Source organism: Oryctolagus cuniculus, chromosome 9 (genome assembly GCF_051225735.1).
Source record: "Oryctolagus cuniculus isolate XC-2025 breed Fujian yellow rabbit chromosome 9, ASM5122573v1, whole genome shotgun sequence".
NCBI classification, from domain to species: Eukaryota; Metazoa; Chordata; class Mammalia; order Lagomorpha; family Leporidae; genus Oryctolagus; species Oryctolagus cuniculus.
Window position 1 is genome coordinate 68,829,449 of NC_142875.1, and position 25,165 is coordinate 68,854,613.

Below are 25,165 nucleotides of genomic sequence, written 5' to 3' on the forward strand. Positions count from 1 at the left end.
GCACACCAGGTTCTAATCCCAGTCGGGGCGCCGGATTCTGTCCCATTTGCCCCTCTTCCAAGCCAGCTCTCTGCTATGGCCCGGGAGTGCCGTGGAGGATGGCCCAAGTGCTTGGGCCCTGCACCTCATGGGAGACCAGGAGAAGCATCTGGTTCCTGCCTTTGGATCAGCGCGGTGCGCCGGCTGCAGCACGCTGGCCACGGCGGCCATTGGAGGGTGAACCAATGGCAAAGGAAGACCTTTCTCTCTGTCTCTCTCACTGTCCACTCTGCCAGTCAAAAAAAAAAAAAAAAAAAAAAGACCTTTAAAAAAATAGTATACTAAGCATAATCATAATAACATGTTTGCCAGTATAATTTTAAGAGATTCTTCTTTGTTAAGGAAATAATCAGCTAAATATTATCTTTAAGCCATTATATAAATACATATGCACATGCACATGTACCAATGGAAAACAGTCCAAACTTGCCTTAATTTATTCAACAAATATCCATTAAGAACGTAGTGTACGTCACTTAAGATTACTCAAAGTCATTTCTCTTTTTATGTAACTTGAAATTTCTAGAAAGAGTTTCTTGATCAAGTGGAAAAGCTTTTTTGTTGCCACTAAAAATGATCTAAATGTAACCTGGATTTATTAAATTACTTACTTCATTACATAAATTTATTCACTACTATTTTTTTACATTTTATATAATGATATCTTAGAGAAATTTTGAGGGTCAGTATAACCAAATTTAACTTGGAGAGTTCTAACCTGAGTTTTTCAAAGAGGCCACATTTCTTCATCTGGGTCCTAGTAAACATGAGTTAAAGTTGACACTTGACTTCAGAATGTCCCATGTACTCAAGATAACCAGCTCATCAACCACTCCCCTCCATCACATCCCTGCCCACTCAGCACTGCCACCAAGTTACACTCTGCTTTTTTCTCTTTCTCCGAAGAGTTTGGCCTATTCTGCCTTACTTTTGCTTTGTTCACTGCTCACAATTCTCATGACAAAGGTGTGCCCCCAAACACCTTTACTTTCCTGGATACTTTGGGAAAATAACTCAGTTTCAATTTTGTGAACTCAAGAATCAGTTTGGTCCTCAAGTCGCTGACTATCACCAGGTACTTACTATGTGTCATACTGGGATAGATCTCAGGAATGGCAGATAAACACAAAAGCAATGACCAGAAATATTCCTGTAACTGGGAAAAGAGAAATCACGGATTCCAATCACGATCAGATCAGCTCGCATAAACAGTGCACTCAAATTTGGAAGCTCATGAAAGTACCTAGAAATCCTACTGATAAGCATCCTCTCAAAGATCTATCTACCCCTTATTGAATTTGTTTTTTTTTTCCAGATTTAATATTTAACATAAATAAAAATATCTTATTTAACATATATGCTTTGTATTTCCTTTTATCACTAGGCTGATTTTCTATTTGTCAGGGTGGCCACAGGTTTTCTATGGTGTGAAATACATTCTTGGCTATAATAAAAGTGCAATAGCCACTTGCTAAATTGGGTTGAAAATTCCCAGCAACTAACTCATAAATAAACTTCTGAAATACAAAGCACTGTAAATTGGGGATGACTTATTCCTCATTTATATATTTACATTCCTTAGACTTAAGACATGGTGCCATCACTAGGGAACACCAGTGAATGACTAGTTTATGATTTAAAAAAATATTCTGAAGACTGTGAAGCTACATGCAAACTGCCCATCAGTCTAACGAGGACTGAGCGTGGGAAATTCTGTAAAGAAAAAGGTGGTTTGTGATATCACCTCTCTTATGTTTACTTTTGACTTTAAGTGCAAGATACTGGTCCAGAAAAGGTTTCTACAGAGCAGCTGAGTTGCCTCTTAAGCACAGGTTAACAGGCTAAAAAAGAAAAACCGCAAAACAAAACCTGTTCAACAGGCTTCTGTACACATAGAGGAAATTAATTAGAGAAAGTACAGCCATTTTACACTATATGTAGGGTACAAACCATTTGTAATGTATTTGCTGATACTCTGCACAAGTTTTCATTTCAGCTAAGTGGTCTGCCTTAAAGGACTCACCAGAAGCAATAACTAACAGAGGATAGATTAGAAACTTGGCTTAGAAAGGTGCATCTTTAGGCAATGACTCAATTTAGCAATTAATATATACATACTTCCTTCCTCCTACAGAAGAATGATTATATGCTTTCCACCCATGCTGCTAAAAAGATACATATGTAGATATATAATTAGCATGTAATCCCCTATTTTAAGATTATCCAAATGAAGATTTTATTGCAGTATCACTAGATATTTTAAGAGTTTGTTTTTTCTTTCTTTGCTCCATTACTTATATATACACACACACACACACACATACATCTGGTTATAGTAGTACTCTAACAAAGCAAGATTATATGACATCTTGGTATCAGCAGTACAAACAAAATAACTGCTTTGTTCCTTAACTTAGAAATCCATGTGCCTTCATTTCATATGAAATTATAAAATTATCTAATTTTTATTTTCATTAAAGAATTTTAGAAAAATCAGGTGTTACTAGATCTAATAAAAGCACTCAACATTTAAATTATATACCCTTTTAATTAACAGTATCAACAATTTTTCAATTAGGAGGGAATGCTATAATTTGGAATACCAAAGATCCCAAAGGTAATTTTAAATTTAATGACAACAGACAGAAAGAGATAATTTTGAATTTTTATGCAGCTTAAATAAAAACATACAAAAATGGTATACTATTTTGGCAACTATTTATTTTTGGAAACTCTTTGTAAATAAAAACTCATATCCAAAATAAGATATTCCATGGACACAAAATAGTTGGTAATGGTTCAAGTGCCTTAGGCAACAGAGAAGTATTGTTTTGCAGTTGTTGTTTTAAAAACCTCTCCTAGTAACAGCAGTTCATCATGCACAAGAAACAACTGTGGGTTTAAACTGAATTTATAAACAATAACTGCAGAAGCTTAATTAAAACTAAAGTTTGCCCTATTAATTCCATTTCTAGGAACTGACAGAGATAGCCTGGCTGATACTCACCAAATGCTAGAAAAACGCCCAGGATTGTCTAAGCAACAAAAAGTAGACACATGGTGAGGTGCTGAAGACAGCTCTTTCTGGAGCTCAAAGCGCTTCAGACGAGGATCCTTTATCTTCCATTTAACAGAGGTTGCCTCCTATTACCAAAGTGTGACCGAGAAGTTTCCACAATTCCGTCTTGACTTTCTGTCCCTCTTTGAAGAGTAACAGTTACCACCGGAAAAGGTTAGTAGAAAATGATCACTTGAACACTCACATAGAGCAGCTGTAAATTTCCACTCTGCTTGCTCTCAGATTCCAAGCCTTGCTTGTCTCTTAATCTGTCACAGGCAGTTCTGTTTCTGGTCAAACCAGCTTGCTTATGCGTCCTCCTCTCCCTCTCTAACAGGCTTTTAGACACACACCACACAGTCACGGCTCCTTTTTCTTCCTCTCCAATTGTGTAACGTCACAAGAATGCATGTAAAGTAATTAAGCTGAAGCAAAATGAATTCTTGGGCCAACAGAAAAAACAAAGTCTAGGGATTAACAAATTTTTTCCTCCTTACTTTCATATGCTTGTTAATGCCTAGGATTTTGTCAACTGATTAAACTGGCTTGACCATCGCCTTTAAAAAGCCCTGCTGACAGTAACGATAAAACATTCACCTAATGTTAGTGGCTCAGGGGAGATGTTATTTCCCATTATAACAAGAAAGGCAGCAAGTTAACATGCAGCAACTATGAATTTAACCTTGAGATTTAAAATGCAGAGATGATTTGAGATTTTTTCTAATTTAATTTTAAAGCAGACTTCGATGAAATTTTAATGTATTTTTAATAATGAATTTTAAAACTCATACCAACATTTACAGTTATAAAAGGGAAAGTAAAAAACAGAAAAATATTGACACTAAAAATCATTCATGTGCAAATCAGATGCACTTAATTCTGTTTGGAAAGAAAGCATTTCCCCCTTAAGCATTACTCCTCAGGACGCATAATAGCTCTCCAACGAGAATTACAAAGGCTGAAGGCTGCAATAAATATATTTTAAAATTATTATACAAATATAGAGTAAAATGTCTTAAAATTATGGGTCTCTGAAAGGTCTAGGGATGAGGAATTAGCTGGAAAAGAATCGGGTGGTAGCTGACAGCTTAAATGGCATTTGTAGGATTCTGTGGAATTAGGAGGCAATGTACCCAGCTTGTAGTACTTGCTGCCTCAGAAGGAACGCTGGTCAACAGCTCACAGATTCTCCATCTCCCACTACCTGCTTCCAGGTAAGTCTTGGGCTCTTCTGATAGATCTCCCAATGACAGAGCTGCCAGAGTAGTTATCAGATTTACTAAGTAACACATTAATCTTACTGGTAACAGAATTAAAATATCTCTAAGAGTGTTAGTTTTAAAAGGTTAAAGGTAAATGTCTGTAAGTGCGTTTAATATGCCTTAAGAAAAACAAGTTACGCAAATAATACTTGGCCTTACAATACTGATTTTTTTTAAATCATTTTAAAGACTTATTTATTTGAAAATCAAAAGTACAGAGAGAAAAAGAGAGAGAGAGAGAGAGAATCTTCCATCTGCAGGTTCACCACCTCAGAGAGCTGCAATGGCCAGGGCTGGGCCATGCCAGAGCCAGCAGCCAGCTTCCTCCTGGCTTCCTTGGTGCAGGGTCCTAAACACTTGGGCCCTCTTCTGCTGCTTTCCCAAGCCATCAGCAGGAAGCTGTATTGGAAGTGGAGCAGCCAGGACTCAAATCAGAACACATATGGGATACGGGTGTCACAGGCAGTAGCTTTACCTGCTATGCCACACCACTGGCCCTTACATATTTCTGACTCTGGTTCATTTAAAGTAGACTTTTAAAAGTTAAATATATTATATGATAATTTGGTTGCTTCTTTTTTTTTTCTTTTTGACAGGCAGAGTGGACAGAGAGAGAGAGACAGAGAGAAAGGTCTTCCTTTTGTCGTTGGTTCATCCTCCAATGGCCGCTGTGGCCGGCGCATTGCGCTGATCCGAAGGCAAGAGCCAGGTACTTATCCTGGTCTCCCATGGGGTGCAGGGCCCAAGCACTTGGGCCATCCTCCACTGCACTCCCGGACCATAGCAGAGAGCTGGCCTGGAAGAGGGGCAACCGGGAAAGAATCTGGCGCCCCAACCAGGACTAGAACCTGGTGTGCCGGCGCCGCAAGGTGGAGGATTAGCCTATTGAGCCATGGCGCCGGCCTATTTGGTTGCTTCTTAACACCTAAGAAACAGTCATCAAAGAAGACTACAGATGAGTCTGCTAATTATTCATTCAATCAGCAGTTTTATAAAATTTCTGGAGTTCTATTTTTTATTTTGAATGTTAAGTGGAAATTATCCCAAATCACTAAGGATTATTAAGTGCCTCATATCCTGTATTGCTTTCAAAGAGTTCTAGTAAAATTGAACAAATTCAGAATTTGTGAAAGTAGTTCTTAGAATAATGATAAGGTAAGGGCCAGCACCATGGCTCACTTGGTTAATCCTCCGCCTGCGGTGCCGGCATCCCATATGGGTGTAGGGTTCTAGTCCTGGTTGTTCCTCTACCAGTCCAGCTCTCTGCTGTGGCCCAAGGGAGCAGTGGAGGATGGCCCAAGTGCTTGGGCCCCAGACCTGCATGGGAGACCAGGAGGAAGCACTTGGCTCCTGGCTTTGGATTGGCACAACACCGGCCGTAGCGGCCATTTGGGGAGTGAACCAACGGAAGGAAGACCTTTCTCTCTGTCTCTCTCTCTCTCTCTCTCACTGTCTATAACTCTACCTGTCAAATAATAATAATAATAAAAGAATAATGATAAGGTTAATTTTTAATGTCACTTTAAAATTGGAAGATAAAGGATTGAATTCTCAGTTCCTGGTTTCAGCCTGGTCCAGCCAGGTTGCTGTGGACATCTGGGTTAGAATCCAGCAGATGGGAGATATCTCTGCCTGCACCACCCCTCATCCAAGTAATATAAATACAAATAAAAAATAAAATTGGGAGATTTTATATGACTCTACATTGAATTCAAAGGCAAAGAGTAAAGTCAAAGAATTTAAAATCTGTAACTGACAAGACTGACTACATAGTATTTGTATATATGATTCCCACTAAACACCACTTTATAACATGCACACAAAGAAACCATAAAATGTGACTTTATCAGGTCATAAAGGAAATCTATTTATTATTTCAAAAGGAGAAATTGTACAAGCTGTATCCTCTGACCACAGCATAATAAAACTAGAAGCTATTTTTAAATTTTTCAATAAACAAAAGTTCTTTTCTTTTTTTAAAGATTTACTGATTTATTTGAAAGGCAGAGTTATACAGAGAGAGGCAGAGACTGAGAAGGGGAGAGAGACAAAGAAAGAGAGATCTTCCACGTGCTGGTTCACCCCTCGGATGGCTGCTATGACCAGGACCAAGCTAGGCCAAAGCCAGGAGCCAGGAGCTCTCCAAGCATTTGGGCTATCTTTTGTTGCTTTTTCTCAGGCACATTAGCAGGGAGACAGATCAGATGTAGAGCAGCAGGGACTCCAACCTACCCCCATATGGGATGCCAGAATTGCAGGTGGAGGCTTCACTCACTGTACTGCAATGCTGACCTCACAAATGTTCTTTTAAAAACTCCAGGGGCTGGTGATGTGGGTTAAGCTATGGTTAAGTTGCCTATGGTGCCAGCATCCCATTATGGTCACAGGTTCGAGTCCCGGCTGCTCCACTTCTGATCCATCTCCCTGCTAATATGCCTGGGAAAAAGCAGTCAAAGATGGCCCAAGTGCTTGGGAAGCTCTTGGCTTCTGGCTTTGGCCTGGCTCAGCCATGGTCCTAGCAGCCATCTGGGGGGTGAACCAGCACATGGAAGATCTCTCTCTCTCTCCCCCCTTCTCTTCCTCTGCCCCTCTCTCTCTGTAGCTCTGCCTTTCAAATAAATCATTAAATCTTTTAAAAAAAGAATTCTATTAATATTTGAAAATTAAACAATAAAGAACATTTTCAAAAATTATTTGGACAGAGAGTAATTAAAAACACAATTACAGGGGCATTTGTGCTTCGGGATACAAGGGAGTAAAGGAAGTAATGGGTTATATTTACTCTTGCATTTAAATAACTAAAAAACTGAGCAAAATTTGTAAAACAATGGTTTTTCAAACACTGGACACAAGGCAGTTCAGTTCAGTAATCCCTGAGAGAAAAGAAACAAACAAAAAAAGCTTTAACAACTGCTGCAGGCTGCAGAGCAGGGAGGGGGCGCTCAGCAGCCTGCCTGAGTTGAAGAGGCAGAGTTGAGAGAGAATTCAGGAGCACCAATGGGACTTGCATTCACAGAGTGAGCACCAGGGAGTCAGAGCCACAGAGAGATCCCAGGAGAGCTGCAGAGGGCTCCCATCAAGCCTTCAGCAGAGTGATCAGCACAGGTCTGCGAGAAGACTCTCTGATGTCAATCAAAGAACCCCTGGAAAAGAACAGGCAGAAAACATCCCCAGTACTTACAGAGGACAAGGAGCAGCTCACGTTTGACAGCAAGAGTAAAGAAATCTCAAAATATATAGGCAATCGGGTTGAGTACTCGGACGGACATTGCCTTAGTGGTGGCAGCACACTCGCCCTTGAAGAAAGGTTGCACCGGTGTTCCCTATCAGGCCTTGAAAGGACAGATTCCCCCACCCCACCCCAAATAACTGCATCCTAGAGTAGAATTCAAAAATATTTACGGACCTTTAAAAATCTAGCACACAGCAACACAGATTCACAATGTTTGGCATTCGGGCAAAAATTACCAGGCTATGCAAAGAAGCAGAAAAATACAATACATTATAGGGTGAAAAATCAGTTAACAGTAGCAGACTCAGATAGACAAAAATAACAGAATTGCTACCCAAGCACATTAAAACAACTGTTAGGAATACACTTCACAGGCTCAACATAGTACAAGAAAGAATGTTCAGGAGAGATATTAAAAAGATCCAAAACAAATTTCTAAAAATTAAAACTGTCATTTCTGAAATGAAAATTACACCAAATAGGATGAACAGCAGACGGCACTGACAGAAGATATGGTGAATAAACTGAAGACACAGCAACAGACGTTACCAGAATAAACACAGAGGGGATGGGCCAGCCCTTCGGCACAGCAGGTTAACGCCCTGGCCTGAAGCGCTGGCATCCCATATGGGCGCCGGTTCATGTCCCGGCTGCTCCTCTTCTGATCTAGCTCTCTGCTATGGCCTGGGAAAGCAGTAAAAGATGGCCCAAGTCCTTGAGCCCCTACACCCATGTGGGAGACCCAGAAGAAGTTCCTGGCTCCAGGCTTTGGATCAGTGCAGCTCTGGCCAATGCGGCCAACTGGGGAGAGAACCAGCAGATGGAAGACCTCTCTCTCTCTCTCTGCCTCTCCTCTCTCTGTGTAACTCTGACTTTCAAACAAATAAATCTTAAAAAAAAAAAAAAAACCAGAGGGGAAAGAAAGATAAAAAAGTAAAGGTGAACAGAGCATCTAAGAACTGTGGGGAAACATTAATAGCCATAGTACTTGAAAAGGTTCATAGCGAAATAAAATTACTTGCATTTTATTTGAAAGGCAGAGAGACAGACACAGAGATGTTCCACTCATCCATCCATCACTCCCAAAATGCCAGCAAGAGCCAGAGCTGCACCAGCCTGAAGCTAGCAGTTAGAAACTCAAGCTAGGTCTGCCATGTTGGTAGCAGCCATGTAAGAAGGCATCCATCTGCTGCCTCCCAGGCTTTGCATTAGCAGGAAGCTGAATCAGAAGCAGAGCTGGGACTCAAACCACACACTGTGATATGGATTGTGGGTGTCCTAAATAGCATCTTAACCACTGTGCCAAACACCTGCACCTCCAAAATGAAATGAAAAAGTAAATTTGTTCATAGTACTAATTTTCCATGAACTTTCTGAATGCTCCTTGTATGCGTGGATTTCCAATTTGTTTGTATCAAAATAACCTTACCTAATCTCACTTTTCTATAAACTTTTTGCATACCCTTACATGTACTACATGTACTACTTGTATGAATAAAATTTGAATCTCAAAAGGAAAGGAAAGATGAAGAGAAACAGAAAATACTGTTTAAAAAAATAATGAGTGAAAAATTTCCAAATTTAATACAAATTGTAAACTCATGAGTCTTAGATAAAAGTGGCATTATGGCACACTGAATAAGCAATTACTCCACAGTTAGTTGGATACAGAAAAGTGGTGGGAAAAATGATTTATCACTTATATATATGGTCTTTAAATTCCACTTGTCCATGAATTAAAGATAAGGGAAATTAAAAGATAAGTTTATTCTGGTGTAAAAATTGAAATTCATTTAGTTTTTTCAAAATATTTATTTTTCATGAAATTTGTGAAGAACCCTTATATACATGGATTTAATTTTTTTGCATCAAAATAAACACTGTTTAAGTCCATTTTCCATGAACTTTTAAAAAAAGATTGATTGATTTATTTGAAAGGCAGAGATACAGAAAGAGGTAGAGGCAGATAGAGAGAGAGAGGGAGAGACCTTTCATCTGCTGGAAGATCCCAAATGGCTGCAACAGTCAGGGCTGGGCCAGGCAGAAGCCAGAAGCCAAGAGCTTCAACCAGGCCTCCTACATGGGTGCAGGGGCCCAAGCACTTGGGCCATCCTCTGCTGCTTTTCCCAGGCACATTAGCATGGAGCTACTGGGCAGTGCACAGACCATACAATAAAACCCAGTGGCCCTCAATGCTGTACAGTGGAAACGTGTTAAAACTTTCTTACCACCCCAGTGTATAGGATTCATTCATGCAATCATCCAGCCATCTGCCAAAAATCTGCTCTTTGAGAATACACAGTAGAATAAAGAATTTATATTCTAACATGACATGTATCAAAATAAGTAAGAGCAAGGCACAAAATAATTACAAATGGAAGACCAATGAAACACTACAAAGATTCTAAAGAACCAAAAAAAAAAAAATGTTTCTTTCTTGAGGACTCAAGAGAGTTTCAAAGAGAAGGTAGCATTAGAACTCAGTTCTGAAAGATGAGTATGGTTTGGTTACATGGAGGTAGAAACAAAGACAGTTGGAAAATACCAAATGTAAATAAATAATGATTTCATTTGCCAGAAATGAAAGCTATATGAGTGATAGTAGTAAAAAAAATGGAAAAACAAATTGGGATCAGATTATAGAGAGTCTTAATATTAGGCTAATGAGTTAACTAACTTGTTGGCAAAAGGGAGTTTTGACATGATCAGAACTTTCCTGAATATGGATTTATTTATTTATTTTTTAAGTGATGAGGAGGTCTCATCTTACTGTATTTATCTTTTTTTTTTTTTTAATTTGACAGAGTTACACAGTGAGAGAGACAGAGAGAAAGGTCTTCCTTCCATTGGTTCACTCCCCAAATGGCTGCCATGGCCGGCACTGCGCCAATCCAAAGCCAGGAGCCAGGAGCTTCCTCCTGGTCTCCCATGCAGGTGCAGGGGCCCAAGCACTTGGGCCATACTCCACTGCCTTCCCAGGCCACAATAGAGAGCTGGCCTGGAAGAGAAGCAACCAGGACTAGAACCCGGCGCCCACTGAATATGGATTTATTATGCAGAATCAATGAGGCAGACAAACAGTAGGTGATGAAAATAAAGGCAGTTGTAGTAGACGAGGAAGACGGGGTCACTAGGCAGTGGGAATGAAAAGGTTACGGATACCAGAGAGAATAGATTTGGCAACTGAATAACTGTGGCTGGTAATTGAGACAACAGTCATGATGACAATGAGTTTCCACGCCTGTGTAAAACGGCAGATGGGTGACATCTTTAAAATAAATAAGGACCACAGGAAAAAAAATTTTATAAAAAACCAGTTGTTTGATAACAAGTATGAGGTGCCAGCAAGACTTCTGGATATGGATACCCACAGGCAGTTTAACATACAGAACTAGATCTTGGAGAGAAAACAGAGCAGGAGCCATCTATCCTGGGGTTGCCCATTCCAGCAGTGGGGAACCAGAGCCCAAAAGCAGGGTGTGGTCCAAAACATAGGGACTAAAGAAACAGTGGTTGGAGGGCAGAGAAGAAATAGGAAAGTCTACTGACACCATGACCTGGAAGATCGGCCTTCAAGAAGTCTTCAGGAATACCGACTGCTATAGAGGGGTAAAGGGCTTCCTACCAAAACCTGCAATCTTAGTTCTATGGCTCACTTTCAAGTCTTCTGAAGCAAATGCATTAGAGGAAAAGAGGATTTGGAAAACCACTCTTGATAAGGAAAGGGATCTTTCAAGAACTTATATTCCTTCCTAAGGAGTTAGGCTGATAGGCCAAAGCCAGGTTGCAACCACCAAAACATACTATAAAGTACAAAATATTAAGTATGCCAAAGACTCCAAGCCAGTCCTTCAGGGAAAGTAGTAATAGTGGCTTTGATCCTGTTAGCCTGCTAACCTGCCATGTTATGCCTAGAGCATCCTATGAGAGAGCATGGATCACTAGCACCCAACACAACAAATAGATCAGAGCAAAATTATAAATTGTTCAGGATGAAGTAGTGGAGGCATAAGGGTATACTAGCATGTATTATCGTTTCCAAATGCTGGATAAGAAATGGAAGGACAGCCAGAAGGGTTAATAAAAGGGGTTTCTGTTTGCCTCTTTTTTTTTTTTTTTTTTTTTACTTTGAACTTGGTAGATTGAGTGGGACAGATATGATGAAGATACAAGATCAGAAGGGGATAATTAATCAAGGGGGCATGATTCTTGAGCCCCCATGGAAGGCATAATAAGTGGAAAGGCTAATCTCCTACATGAGTTAATACATATTTTTTTGAAATGAGAAGAAAGAAAGTGTAATTCAAGAGACTATCCAGGGGCCAGCATTGCGGTATAGCAGGTTAAGCTGCCAGGGGCTACACCAGTACCCCATATGGGTGCCGGCTGGAGTTGCTGCTGCTCCACTTCCAATACAACTCGCTGGTAATATGCCTGGGAAAGCAGTGGAAGATGGCCAAAGCACTTGGGTTCCTGTTACACATGTGGGAGATGAAGTTCCAGGCTCCTGGCTTCAGATCAGACTGGCCCAAGATGTTGTGACCATTTGGGGAATGAACTAGCTGATGGAAGACTACTCTCTCTGTAACTCTCTCAAATAAAACAAACCAACTGTGTAAAGAGAGAAAAAGAGACAAACAGAAAACTATGTAAGTCCTAAATTTAACAGTTACAATTCCATATCATATATCACAAAACTAAGTGAAATACATGTTATGGTTTTCTACCAACTTCCCAATTTAAGGAACAAGGTAAGAAACATGGTAAGAAACCGGTCATGAAATGTTGAGATATAACATATGAAGGAACTTCAAAAAAAATCTGTGAAAAAATATAATTGAATGACAAGCTTATTTTGGTATAATAAAATTTTGAAATTCGTTATTTATAATACATTTCCACAAATTTTTTGAAGACTTCTCATATACTTGGATTTCAATTCTTTTTGCACCAAAAGAAACTTACCTTTTAATTCCATTTTCCATGAACTTTTAGAAGTTTTCTCATGTAAGTAGCATCATAATCAACAAAATGCTATAACCACAGGGGAATGATAATAATTCTCATATTTCCCTACCCTTCTTTGCTGGATCTATGTTTTGTTTTCTCTGCAGTTAATACTTTTATGGAAAGTTCTTGCTGAATCAGTTAGGAACACAAGATACTTCTTAATAAAGGAACAATTCCCACCCTGTTGAGGACTGACGCACATTCTCTTTTTATAAGGTGTGTCATACTCCAATTTTCCAAGCTTTTACAAACTTTCACTTGTGTACAAATTACTGAAATCAGAACTTCACAAAATTTTTTTGTTGGGAAATCCTATTACAACTGTTATAAACCTTTGCAAGTATAATTTGTGAGCTGGTGCTCTGGAAGCAAGAAGAAAGAATGAGATCTGAAAAGAACATAGAAAGGACAAAGAAAGAAGTAGGCTGAGTGAAGGGACAGAAAACCTGAGTTATAAATAACCCAGCTTAAAATGTCAAGGGAAACTGGTCTCTAAGTAGCTCATTCTATGTGGTTATGAAACTTGTTAATAATGGAAGTACTTTAGACTATATTTAATTTTCAGATTAAACAAAGCCATTTATGGCAAACAAACACATAGCATTTGTAATAAAACATTCAGGTACTTTATTGAATGGAAAAATTTCTATGGAATTAGTTCAGTGATTATAATGGACTTCATTATCTTTATAAAATATATTTCACCACAACTCTGACAACTTATAAAACATGCTCTAGAGTAGGAAAGATGATTACAATCATTTAGTAACTATTAATTACAGAAAAGTATTTTTAATAAATACAAACACAGAATGGCATCTTGTTTTACAAATACAAACCAGTGTACATTTCTAGCTACTTATTCTAAAAATATGTATTTTTCCATTTTAATCTCAAAACCAATTCTCATTAAAAAAATAGCCTAGCATAGGGGAGCAGGCCTTTAGTCTACCTGAGAGCACCTAGGTTTGCTTCTTGGCTCTGATTCCTGATTTTCCTGAATCCAGTTTCCAGCCAACACAGACCCTGGGAGGCAGTGGTGATGGCTCAAGTAACTGGGTTTCTACCACCCACATAGGAGAACTGGTTCCACTCTCAATTCTGTCCCTTGCTGACATTTGGAGAACAAACCGACAGATTGAAACTCTCCCTCAAATAAATAAAAAATAATAAAAACATTTTATAAACCTAACTTTTTATGTTATATGCTTCTGTGTTGTTAGAAAATTCTTTGTCTTCCTCTTTTCTAATTGCATTCCCCAAAGTTAGCAGTTCTTAACTGCTAAAAGTTTAGAGCTATTCTTACATATATTTTTCCTAGGCATATGCAGACATACGTTTGAAAACACAGAGACAATTTTTAATGAGGATCATTCTACTGTATAACTTATTTTCACTTCTTTATATCAGATTCTAGATTGTTTTACATGCCATATTTGGTAGAGGTATTTCATTCCTTTCTTTTTCTTTTAATTTGAGAGGCAAAAAAACAGACAGACAAGGATCTCCAACCTGATGGTTCATTACTCAAATGACCACAACAGCTAAGACTGAGCCAGGCTGAAGTCAAGAGCCTAGAACTCAATTCAGTTCCTCCATGTGGGTGAAAGGAACCTATCACCTTCAGCCACCACCACTGCCTCAAGGTTTGCATTAGCAGGAAGCTGGAGTTAGGAGGTATGCCAACATGGGACACTTGACATCTTAACCAGTCTTAACTGCAAGGCCTAATATCCACCACTACTACTTCTTTCTCTTTAAAGAGCTGGGTGGTGTTCCTTAATATTGTTGTACCACAGTTTGTTTAACCATTTCTCTATATGTAGATGTTTAAGCTGTTGTTGGTTTGGGTTTTGGTGTTGTTGTTACTTTATTTATTTAATTATTTTTAAAAGTTTTATGTGGTTCTTTGAAAGGCAGAGTGACTCAGAAAGAAAAAGAGAGAGAGAGAGAGATCCTCCATCTACTAGTTCCACTCCCAAAATGACTCAAACCAGCACCCTAATACGAATGCCAGGCATCAAAAGCTGTGGTTTAACCCACTGTGCTACAACACCAGTGCCCTAGGAGTAAGACATTCTGGTGCTCTTACACATAACAGGGTGACTGTAGATAATAATAATGTGTTGAATATTTCTCTTATAAGAAAAGCAACTAGAAGAATTTTGAATGGTTTCACCATGAAGAAAAGCTAAAGATTGAGGGTATGGATATGTTTACCCTGACTGCATATTATGATTATATAATTCACACATGTATCACATATACAATTTGCATGTGTCAGTAAAAAAAAATTAGGACAGAGTCCAGAGCTATGACACAGCGGGTTAAAGCCCTGGTCTGAAGCGCTGGCATCCCATATTGGCGCCGGTTCTAGTCCTGGCTGCTCCACTTCCAATCCAGCTCTCTGCTATGGCCTAGTATAGCGGTAGAGGATGGCCCAACGCCGGCGTTCTAGTCCCGGTCAGGGCGCCGGATTCTGTCCCGTTTGTGGCCAGGGAGTGCAGTGGAGGATGGCCCAAGTGCTTGGGCCCTGCACCCGCATGGGAGACCAGGAGAAGCACCTGGCTTCTGCCATTGGATCAGCGCGGTGCACCGGCCACAGCGTGCCGGCCGTGGCGGCCATTGGAGGGTGAACCAATGGCAAAGGAAGACCTTTCTTTCTGTCTCTCTCTTTCTCACTGTCCACTCTGCCGGTAAAAAAAAAAAAAAAAAAAAAAATGGCCCAAGTCCTTGGGCCTCTGCACTCACGTAGGAGACCCAGAAGAAGCTCCTGGCTCCTGGCTTTGGATGGGCAGAACTCCGGCCATTGCGACCAATTGGGGAGCGAACCAGTGGATGGAAGACCTTCTCTCTGTCTCTCTACCTCTCTCTGAAACTCTTTCAAATAAAGAAAATAAATCTTAAAAAAAAAAAAAAAAAAACTTAGGACAGGTACTGGCCTAGTAGTTAAAACACCCAATAGAATGCCTGTGTCTCGGAGTACCTGGGTTCAATTTCCTGCTCTAGTTTCTGACTCCAGCTTCCTGCTAATGCAGACCCTGGGAGTCTGTGGTGTTGGCTTGAGTGGTTGAGTCTTTGACACCCACATGGGAGAGCTGGATTGGTTCCAAGCTCCTGGCTCCAGTACTGGCCTGATTCCAGTCACTGCAGGCATCTGAGGTATAAGCCTTCAGATGGGAGCGCTCTCTCTCAGTCCCTCTCAAATAAATAAATTTTAAAAATAAAAAAATCTTCTACTGTAGAATTTCTAGATTCATGAAAATAGTATAAATGTAGGTCCCAAATTCAAGTGACTATGAGCTGGTAACCAGGAATTATTAGGGAAGATTTTAACTTTATCCAGCACTGAATGCTTCTTGTAAGATGGCTTCTGATCAGACTTCCTTTTACTTTCATGGAGTCCAAGGGTGTCTATTTCCAGACTCCATCCTTGTCCATGTATATAGCTCCTGTGCCAACAGAAATCCAGGAGTGTCCCCAAAGTATACAGTTATATCAGCACCTGTTTACCTACAGGATATACTGTTTTATTTCTAGTCCCAAAGAGTTTTCATGATTTTCTTACATCTTAATATATTCATTTTAAAGAATTTTTTATACTGAATCTAGTATTTTACATGTTTGGTGGAAGGAGGGATTCAAGATCTCGTCTATCATACAGCTGAAAACAGAAATTATTTATTATTTCCGCAATTGCTTTCTAAAACTTACATCAGGATATTATATTTATTCTGGTGTGTTCAATGTAGTCTATAAATCTGTTAAGAGGATTTGTAATCTGATCATAAGCTATCTTATTATCTTACCTTGGAAGTGGTATATCATCTGCTAATTTGTTTCAACTTTTTCAGCCTTCACCAGTCACTGATCAACACAGCTTCTGACAAAAAGACACTTCAAAATTAATTTTCAAAATCTTTATAGAAAATATAACATATTTTCTTAATGCTATTAGGTATATAGAGTCACAAATTAAATTTCCATCATAATGAAATAAAGATAAATCTGAAGAGGAAAATATAGGGAAGGCATTTGGCACAGAGATTAACACATTACTTGAGCTAACCACAGAGATCCCTGCTAATGCACACCCTGGGAGGCAGTAGTGATGGCTCAGATTCCTGGGTTCTTGCCACCCACACATGGAAGACTTGGATAGAGTTCTATAGGCTTTGGCCTGGCCCAGTCATGGCTATTACAGATGTCTGGGGAGGGAGCCAACAGAAGAATACCTTTGTGTCTATGTCTGTCTGTCTTTCTCTGCCTTTCATATAAATGAAAACACAGGAAAAAAAAAAAAAACAACAACAACAAAAAAAAAAACAAGAAAATGGCCGGACCGCAGCTTACTAGGCTAATCTTCCGCCTGCGGTGCTGGCACTCCAGGTTCTAGTCCCAGTTAGGGCGCCAGTTCTGTCCTGGTTGCTCCTCTTCCAGCCCAGCTCTCTGCTGTGGCCCGGGAAGGCAGTGGAGGATGGCCCAATCCTTGGGCCCTGCACCTACATGGGAGACCAGGAGGAAGCACCTGGCTTCTGGTTCCAGATTGGTGCAGCGTGCTGGCGATAATGACCATTTGGGGGGTGAACCAATGGAAGGAAGACCTTTCTCTCTGTCTCTCTCTCTCTCTCACTAACTCTGCCTGTCAAAAAACAAAAACAAAAACAAAAACAAAAACAAAAACAGGAAAATGCCCCTATTCCAATTACTTCAAGTGGTTTCCTATAAAAAGTAGTATTTAGGGGTTAGGGTTGCGGCACAGTAGGTTAAGCTGCTACCTGCTACACCAGTATCCAGGGAACTTCCTACCCAGGTCCCAGCTAATGCACCTTGGAAAGCAGCAGAAGATGGTTCAAGGGCTTGGGCCCCAGTGCCCACATGGGAAACCCAGATAAAGTTCCTGTTTCCTGGCCAAGGCTTGGCCCAGCTGCAGCTGCTGTGGCCATTTGGAGAGTGAAGTAGCAGATGGAGGATCTCTCTCTCTCTCTCTGTCTCCCCCCCTCCCCCTCTGTAACTCTGCCTTTCAAATAAATAAATAAATAAATAGGCTATGCAAAGCCCCTCCTAACTTAAGGATGCTCTCTTCCTATTAGATGCTTGGTAAAATTTTAGCTCTTTCATCATTTTATTGTTTTACAGCACCAAATGTGAAAGAGCACTTTTAACTTATCACAAAGGGAAGAGGTGAAGGATTTCCTGCTATTAACAGCCTAATGAAAACCCATGCCTGCGAGGTTTCTTTTTTTTTTTTAATTTCTGCTTCACCATACTTTTGGTTTCCACTTTTTAATAACTTCAGTATCAATGACAACTTTTGTAAAATTTACCTCTAACATCAATATGAATATAGGGATGTATGTTTATATTTTTTCACCAGAAATAAGGGAAAACTTACCCTTCTCTCCTTTTGTATGTGCATGAAGAACGTATACACCACTGATATTGACGCTCCACCTTCATTTTCTCAGCAGCAACTACAGGTATGAGTAGCAGACCTAGTTTCTGATGATCTTTCTGCTCAATATTTGATGTACATCTGCAATAATGAAGCAGAAAAAGTATACGTTTTGGAGTTCTATAGACTGAGTTTCAATCTCAATCTCCTACTTAGTAGCTGGCTAAACTGAAGCAAATTACTGAACCTCTCTAACACATCAGGAAAATAATATCACAATTCTCAACTTGTAACAGCAAGATCAAAATAATAAAGCACACATTCAGTGTCAGCACAATGCCTGTCATATAACACACACTCCATCTCATTAGTTCTTTCTGTATTACTCTGAATTTCATTTTCACTGTATTCAATCTAGTCCCAACCAGGACTAGAACCCGGAGTGCAGGCGCCACAGGCGGAGGATTAGCCTATTGAGCCACGGCACCGGCCTTCATTTGTATTTTGACTTTGCTTACTGCATTTTTGAATATATACCTTTACATACATACACACAAATATGTGTGTGTATATATTATATACAGTATGATTTATTTTCTTTTCTGGGAGTGAGTCATAAATCTGGGAGTGAACCATCATCACTGGCTTACATCTTCACAGACTTTAAATTTGCCATCCCATGGCTGTTTTGCTCTGAATGTCACCTTTGAGAAGTCTGTGCTAACCTAACCTCTTCTTTCTGCCTGGAAGCACAAAGGAATTTTTCTTCATTATCTTCAAAGTCCAACAATTTTTTTAGGACATGACTTGGAACTGATACTCTGGATCAATTTACCCAGCACACAAAAAGGTTTTTTAAAATGTGGATTTGAGTCTTCTCTTATTTTTAGAGAGCTTTCATTAACTCAACTTTAAATATTAGCTCTATTTTTTCTTAGAAACTCTAATGTTATGTATTTTCTATATTAATCATTTTATATTTCCTTTCACCGTATCTGTTTAATTTTCAGTCTCTTGGTTGTCTTCAAACCTTTTCTCTGTGTCCCTTATATTCAGTCAAATCTCTAGCATAGTTTTAAAAGATGATTTTTTTTTATTGCCTCATTCTTTTCTTTCATTTCTTCCAGAGTTCAGTAAATTTACTTATTACATATTTCTCTTTTGGACCATTTGTTTTGGGGTTGAAGAGAATTTGGAATTGAGACGTTTTCCCTCTGCAAATGCTTGTTTTAAGAATATTGAAGTCAAGCACAGGTTTGTGCTATAGTTTTCTTTACCTCTGTAATTGAATGTTTGGCAGAGATTTTTCATCAGCTGAAATGTTTTGACTCTCACTTTGTTTTTCACTTTAAGTAACTTTCTATGGATATTGCCTGCCATCTTCTGTTCATTTTGGAGAGTATGATTTTTCCTAGACCACATGACAGATGTGCAAAGATAGGAGTAGGGGATTTAGTTGAATTTCTGGATTCCTTAGTTCAATAGTACCCAATTTTAACTAGGGTTTGTTCCCCCCACCCCACCCCCAGCAATGATTTTTTTTTTTTTTTTGGTGGTGGAGCAGGTGATTTGTCTACTATCTTATTTTAATGTGATCCTTAATTTATACCATCTCTCTCTCTCTTCTTTTTTCATCCTAAGCTTTCATTGAAGAAGGCTCAGTGCCCCTTCCTAGGTTCCAGAAATTTTCCAGAAACTGCTTCTTTGGTCTTTCAAGTCCCTTTAGTCCAACAGGGCTCACATTTCTTCTCAGTATCCTGCTAGTCACAGTGTGGATCTTCGTGAGAATTATTGTCTGAGTTCTGCTGCCCCCTAGGTCCTGTTCTTTACTCCTCTAAACATAGTCCCATTTCACTGGCCAATTCTGTTTGGGCTCCACGGCTAGCTCTGCTGAATTTAAATGCAGACCTACCTACAAGCCATAATTTCACAGTATGCTGTTAAGGCAAAGGTGATGGCTTCATTTGCTCTTCTTATGGATCTGCATGGCTTTTCTGAAATAAGTATAGGGGCATTTGGATTTATAGAGTTCCCAGTTCCTTCTAAAACCAGAAGTCAACCTTTATTTATTACAAAATAATTTCTAGATTTACTGCATGAAGACATAATTTCACTGTTTCCATTTTTCAAAGTTTTCTTTGTGATCTAACATATAAATGACTTTTTCGAATGATCCAGGTATATGTGTGAAAACACATATTCTCTATTGGTGGATTTAGATTTTGACATAAATCTGTAGGATTCTATGAGTGATTTTTTCTGGTCCATTTACTCTGAACTATTTTGAAAGGGTGTGTTAAAATTCCCTATGAGCAGCCTACTGCTATTGCTCCTTATATCTCTTGCAATTTTTGACTTTATTAAAGCTTTTGACATGTTCTTTGTCAAATATTTGTAAAATATTTTTTGTGAACTGTAGTCTCTATTTATTATTTATATTCCCTTAAAAGAACACGATTATATATATATATATATATTTTTTTTTTTGACAGGCAGAGTGGACAGTGAGAGAGAGAGACAGAGAGAAAGGTCTTCCTTTGCCATTGGTTCACCCTCCAATGGCTGCTGCGCCCGGCGCACTGTTCCCGGCGCACCACGCTGATCCAAAGGCAGGAGCCAGGTGCTTCTCCTGGTCTCCTATGGGGTGCAGGGCCCAAGCACTTGGGCCATCCTCCACTGCCCTCCCGGGCCACAGCAGAGAGCTGGCCTGGAAGAGGGGTAACCGAGACAGAATCCGGCGTCCCGACCAAGGCTAGAACCCGGTGTGCCGGCGCCACAGGCGGAGGATTAGCCTATTGAGCCACGGCGCCGGCCACGATTATATTTTCAATACATGACCTCTGTACCAACAAAAAATAAAACACAGTAATCTACAAAAGAAAAACACTGGTTTTCATTTGCAATGCATGACAAAATATTAAATTACCTAAATCAGAGATGAACTCTTAAAAACCACAACAAAGTATAGCCTTTAGGTTATAAATACTTTTTTTTTTTAAGATTTTATTTATTTATTTGAGAGGTAGAGTTACAGACAGAGAGAGAGAGAGAGAGAGAAAGGTCTTCCTTCTGTTGGTTCACTCCCCCAAATAGCCGCAATGGCCGGAACTGCGCCAATCCGAAGCCAGGAGCCAGGAGCTTCCTCCGGGTCTCCCATGCGGACGCAGGGGCCCAAGGACTTGGGCCATCTTCTACTGCTTTCCCAGGCCATAGCAGAGAGCTAGTCTGGAGGAGGAGCAACCAGGACTAGAACTGGAGCCCATAAGGGATGCTGGCGCCGCAGGCTGTGGATTAACCTTGTGCGCCACGGCGCCTGGCACTATAAATACTTTTCATCTCAATGCTATGTGGCCTAAATTATGCCCTGTCTGGTATCAAGATGAAGAATGATGCTTTTAAAAACATATGCACTGATCTGGTATATCTTTGTAATTTCCTTTATTGTTATTGATACTGACTGCTTTAAATTATTAATTCTTCATTATTCATATTTTTTTTGCAGTTGTGCCTTGTGTATATTGCAGCCAGAAACCCTTTTTTTGTTTTAAGTTGAGCATATTTACGTTGATGCACCTGTACAGAGAAAACAGACTGTTTATGCACTCATATACTTCTGAAGTAGAATGTGTGGCTGTTCTCACATTAAGCAATTCTACAACTCCATGGGCATCAACTGTGTATTCTCTAACTCATGTATGATACTTATTGAGCTGGAACAGACCTCACAAGTGAAGGGATCAGCCCCACAAGACTGCCCCTGCTTTAGATACCAGTTACAAGTTAAAGAATATAACTTGTACTTCTCACCAACTGGGTTCAAAGTGGAGATTCTACAGCTCACAAAACTTAGGGATGTATTTTACTTACCACCACCAGTTTTATATATATAAAGGGTACAATTCACAAACAGTCAATAGGAGAAATGCAGAGAGCAAGGAGGATGGGTAGAGAGAACATCCATTTCCACTTTCCCTATGGGCAGATTACCCTCCCAGTTCTTTGATGTGTAAATCAACTGGGAAGTTCTCTGAACCCCATTGTTGAGTGATTCTTAAAAATGTATTTATTGAGGGGCCAGCACTGTGGCATAGGGGGTAAAGTGGCCACCTGCAGTGCCGGCATCCCATATGGGCGCCGGTTGGAGTCCTGGCCACTCCACTTCTGATCCAGCTCTCTGCTGTGGCCTGGGAAAGCAGTAGAAGATGGCCAAAGTCCTTGGACCCCTCCACCCATGTGGGAAGACCTAGAGGAAGCTCCTGGCTCCTGGCTTCAGATTGGCGCAGTTCTAGCTGTTGTGGCCATTGGAGAGTGAACCATCAGATGGAAGACCTCTCTCTGCCTCTCTCTCTCTCTGCCTGTCCCTCTCTCTGTGTGTAACTAAATATAGCAAATAAATAAATCTTTAAAAAAAAGAATGATTGGGCAAAGTTTATCAAAATAAAACACACTAATCTTTTTTTCTTTCTTTCTTTTTTTTTGGACAGGCAGAGTGGACAGTGAGAGAGAGAGACAGAGAGAAAGGTCTTCCTTTTTCCGTTGCTTCAACCTCCAATGGCTGCTGCGGCCGGCGCACTGGCCAGTGCACCGTGCTGATCCAAAGCCAGGAGCCAGGTGCTTCTCCTGGTCTCCCATGGGGTGCAGGGCCCAAGCACTTGGGCCATCCTCCACTGCACTCCTGGGCCACAGCACAGAGCTGGCCTGGAAGAGGGGTAACCGAGACAGAATCCGGCGTCCCGACCGGGACTAGAACCCGGTGTGCCGGCGCCGCAGGCGGAGGATTAGCCTATTGAGCCGCGGTGCCAGCCCAAAACACATTAATCTTTAAAACATTATTTATTGAGTGATATGTAGGGAACAGATTTCATGGATTTGGTATACTGTTTTATTAATATAACGATACTTCTCACCCTCTCTCCTCCATTTTTTTTCTCTTAATTTTTGTGAGAACATACTTTAAAATTATTTTAAAATCACAAGCTTAGTCCTCCACTGAATAAAGAATTCAACATGTAGTAAGGAGAAAGGCCACTGTTCCTCATGAGTATATACAAGGCTATAAGCAATAGTCAAATCTCCAGATGTCAGTTTCACTCATATACCTTACATGTTTTTTTGTATTCTATATACTAGGTACCACAAGTCACAAAAAAAATATATTTGTCTTTTGGGACTGGTTTATTTCACCAAGCATAATGGTCTCCAACTGTATCCTTTTGTTTTGTTTTTTATAGATTTATTTATTTATTTGAAAGTCAGAGTTACACAGAAAGAGGAGAAGCAGAGAGAGAGAGGTCTTCCATCTGATGGTTCACTCCCCATTTGGCGGCAATGGCCAGAGCTGTGCAGATCTGAAGCCAGGAGCCAGGAGCATCTTCTGGGTCTCCCATACAGGTGTAGGGGCCCAAGGATTTGCGCCACCCTCTACTGCTTTCCCAGGCCATAGCAGAGAGCTGGATTGGAAGTGGAGCAGCTGAGTCTCAAACCGGCGCCCATATGGGATGCCGGTGCTTCAGGACAGGACATTAACTCGCTGCGCCACAGCGCCGCTCTCTCCCCTCTTTTAAAGATCTATCCATTTGGTTTTATGGCTAAGTAGTTTTCCATTGTGTACCTATACCACATTTTCTTTATCCAGTCATCAGTTGATGGACATTTGGGTTGATTCCATATCTTAGCTGTTGTGAATTGAACTGCTATAAATATGCAGGTACATACCTCTTACATATGCTGGTTTCATTTCTTTTAGGTAAATTCTCAAGAATCGGATGGCTGGGTATATGGTAGATCAATTTTTAGATTTCTGAGGAAATCTTGAAATTGCCTTTCATAAGGGTTATTCTAGTTTACATTCCCAATATCACTGTATTTTTCTCCACATCATCACCAGCATTTTTGATTTTTGGATGACAGCCATTCTGAGGTGAGGTAAAGCCTCACTGTGCAGGGACTGGCACTGTGGCATGGCAGGTAAAGCCACTGCCTACAGTGCCAGCATCCCATAAAGGTGCCGGTTCGAGTCCCAGCTACTCCACTTCCAATCCAGCTCTCTGCTATGGCCTGGGAAAGCACTGGAGGATGGCACAAGTCCTTGGGCCCCTGCACCGCATGAGAGACCTGGAAGAAGTTTCTGGCTCCTGACTTCAGATCAGCATAGATCCAGCAGATGCAGCCATCTGAGGAGTGCACCAGCAGATAGAAGACCTCTCTCTGTCTCTTTCGAATAAATAAATCTTTAAAAAAAAAAAAAAAAACTCATTGTGATTTTTAGTTACATTTCCTTGATGTCTAGTGATACTGAGCATCTTTTCATGTGTCTATTAGCCATTTGTAATTCATCTTTTGAAAATGCCTGTTCACATCCTGAAACCATTTCTGAACTGGATTGTTCATTTTGTTGTTGAGTTTCTTGACCTCCTTATATATTCTGGATATTAATCCTTTATAGATATACAGTTAGCAAATATTTTCTGCCATTCTGCCAGTTTCCTTTTCATTTTATTGAGTGTTTGTTACTTCTTACCTTCATGTAATTCCATTTGTCTCTTTTTGTTTTTTATTGCCTATGCTTCTGATGTCTTATCCAAGAAGTCTTTGCCTATGCCAATATCTTGTAGTGTTTCCCCTAGCAATTTTACAGACTCAGGACCTAGGTTTAGATCCTCATTTTTTGTGTAGGGTATAAGGTAGGGGTGTCGCTTCATACTTGTGCATGTCAAGTTCCATTCTACCAATACCATTTGTTGAAGAGACTGTACTTTCTCCAGGGAGTGATTTTAGTTCATTTGTCAAAGATTAGTTGGCTGTAGATGTGTGGTTTAATTTCCAGGATTTCTAATCTGTTCCATTGGCCCATGTGTCTATTTTTGTGCCAGTACCAGGCCATTTTGATTATAACTGCCCTGTAATATGTCTTGAAATCTGCTATAGTGGTGCCCCTGGCTTTATTTTTATGGTTTAAGATTATTTTAGCTTTTCAGGATCTCTTGTGTTTCTATATGAATTTTAAGGTTGTTAGTTTCTAGATCTGAGAAGAATGTCCTTAGCATTTTGACCGAAATCACAATGAATCTGTAAGTTACTTTGGGTAGCATGAACATTTTAATTATGTTAATTCTTCCGATCCAGAAACATAGAAGATTTTTCCATTTGTGTGTGTGTGTTTCTTCTAC

General features: G+C 40.0%; 1 protein-coding gene across 34 annotated transcripts in view; it reads right to left on the minus strand.

Moving 5' to 3' along the window:
• Positions 1-25,165, minus strand: part of CAB39L (calcium binding protein 39 like) — a 120,774-nt gene that overhangs the window by 78,458 nt on the left and 17,151 nt on the right. For 5 of the 34 annotated variants that reach the window (XM_089304173.1, XM_008273846.5, XM_070048865.2 and 2 more), the window contains exons 2-3: positions 17,997-18,137; positions 16,411-16,484 (exon numbers count right to left, since the gene is read on the minus strand). The gene's annotated coding sequence lies outside the window, so the exon portion shown is untranslated. Of the gene's footprint in view, positions 1-1,122; positions 1,191-3,046; positions 5,188-7,313; positions 7,503-7,765; positions 7,832-16,410; positions 16,499-17,996; positions 18,138-25,165 lie in introns of those variants that run through there. The other 29 variants (XM_089304177.1, XM_070048878.2, XM_070048877.2 and 26 more) reach the window with 16 other exon arrangements.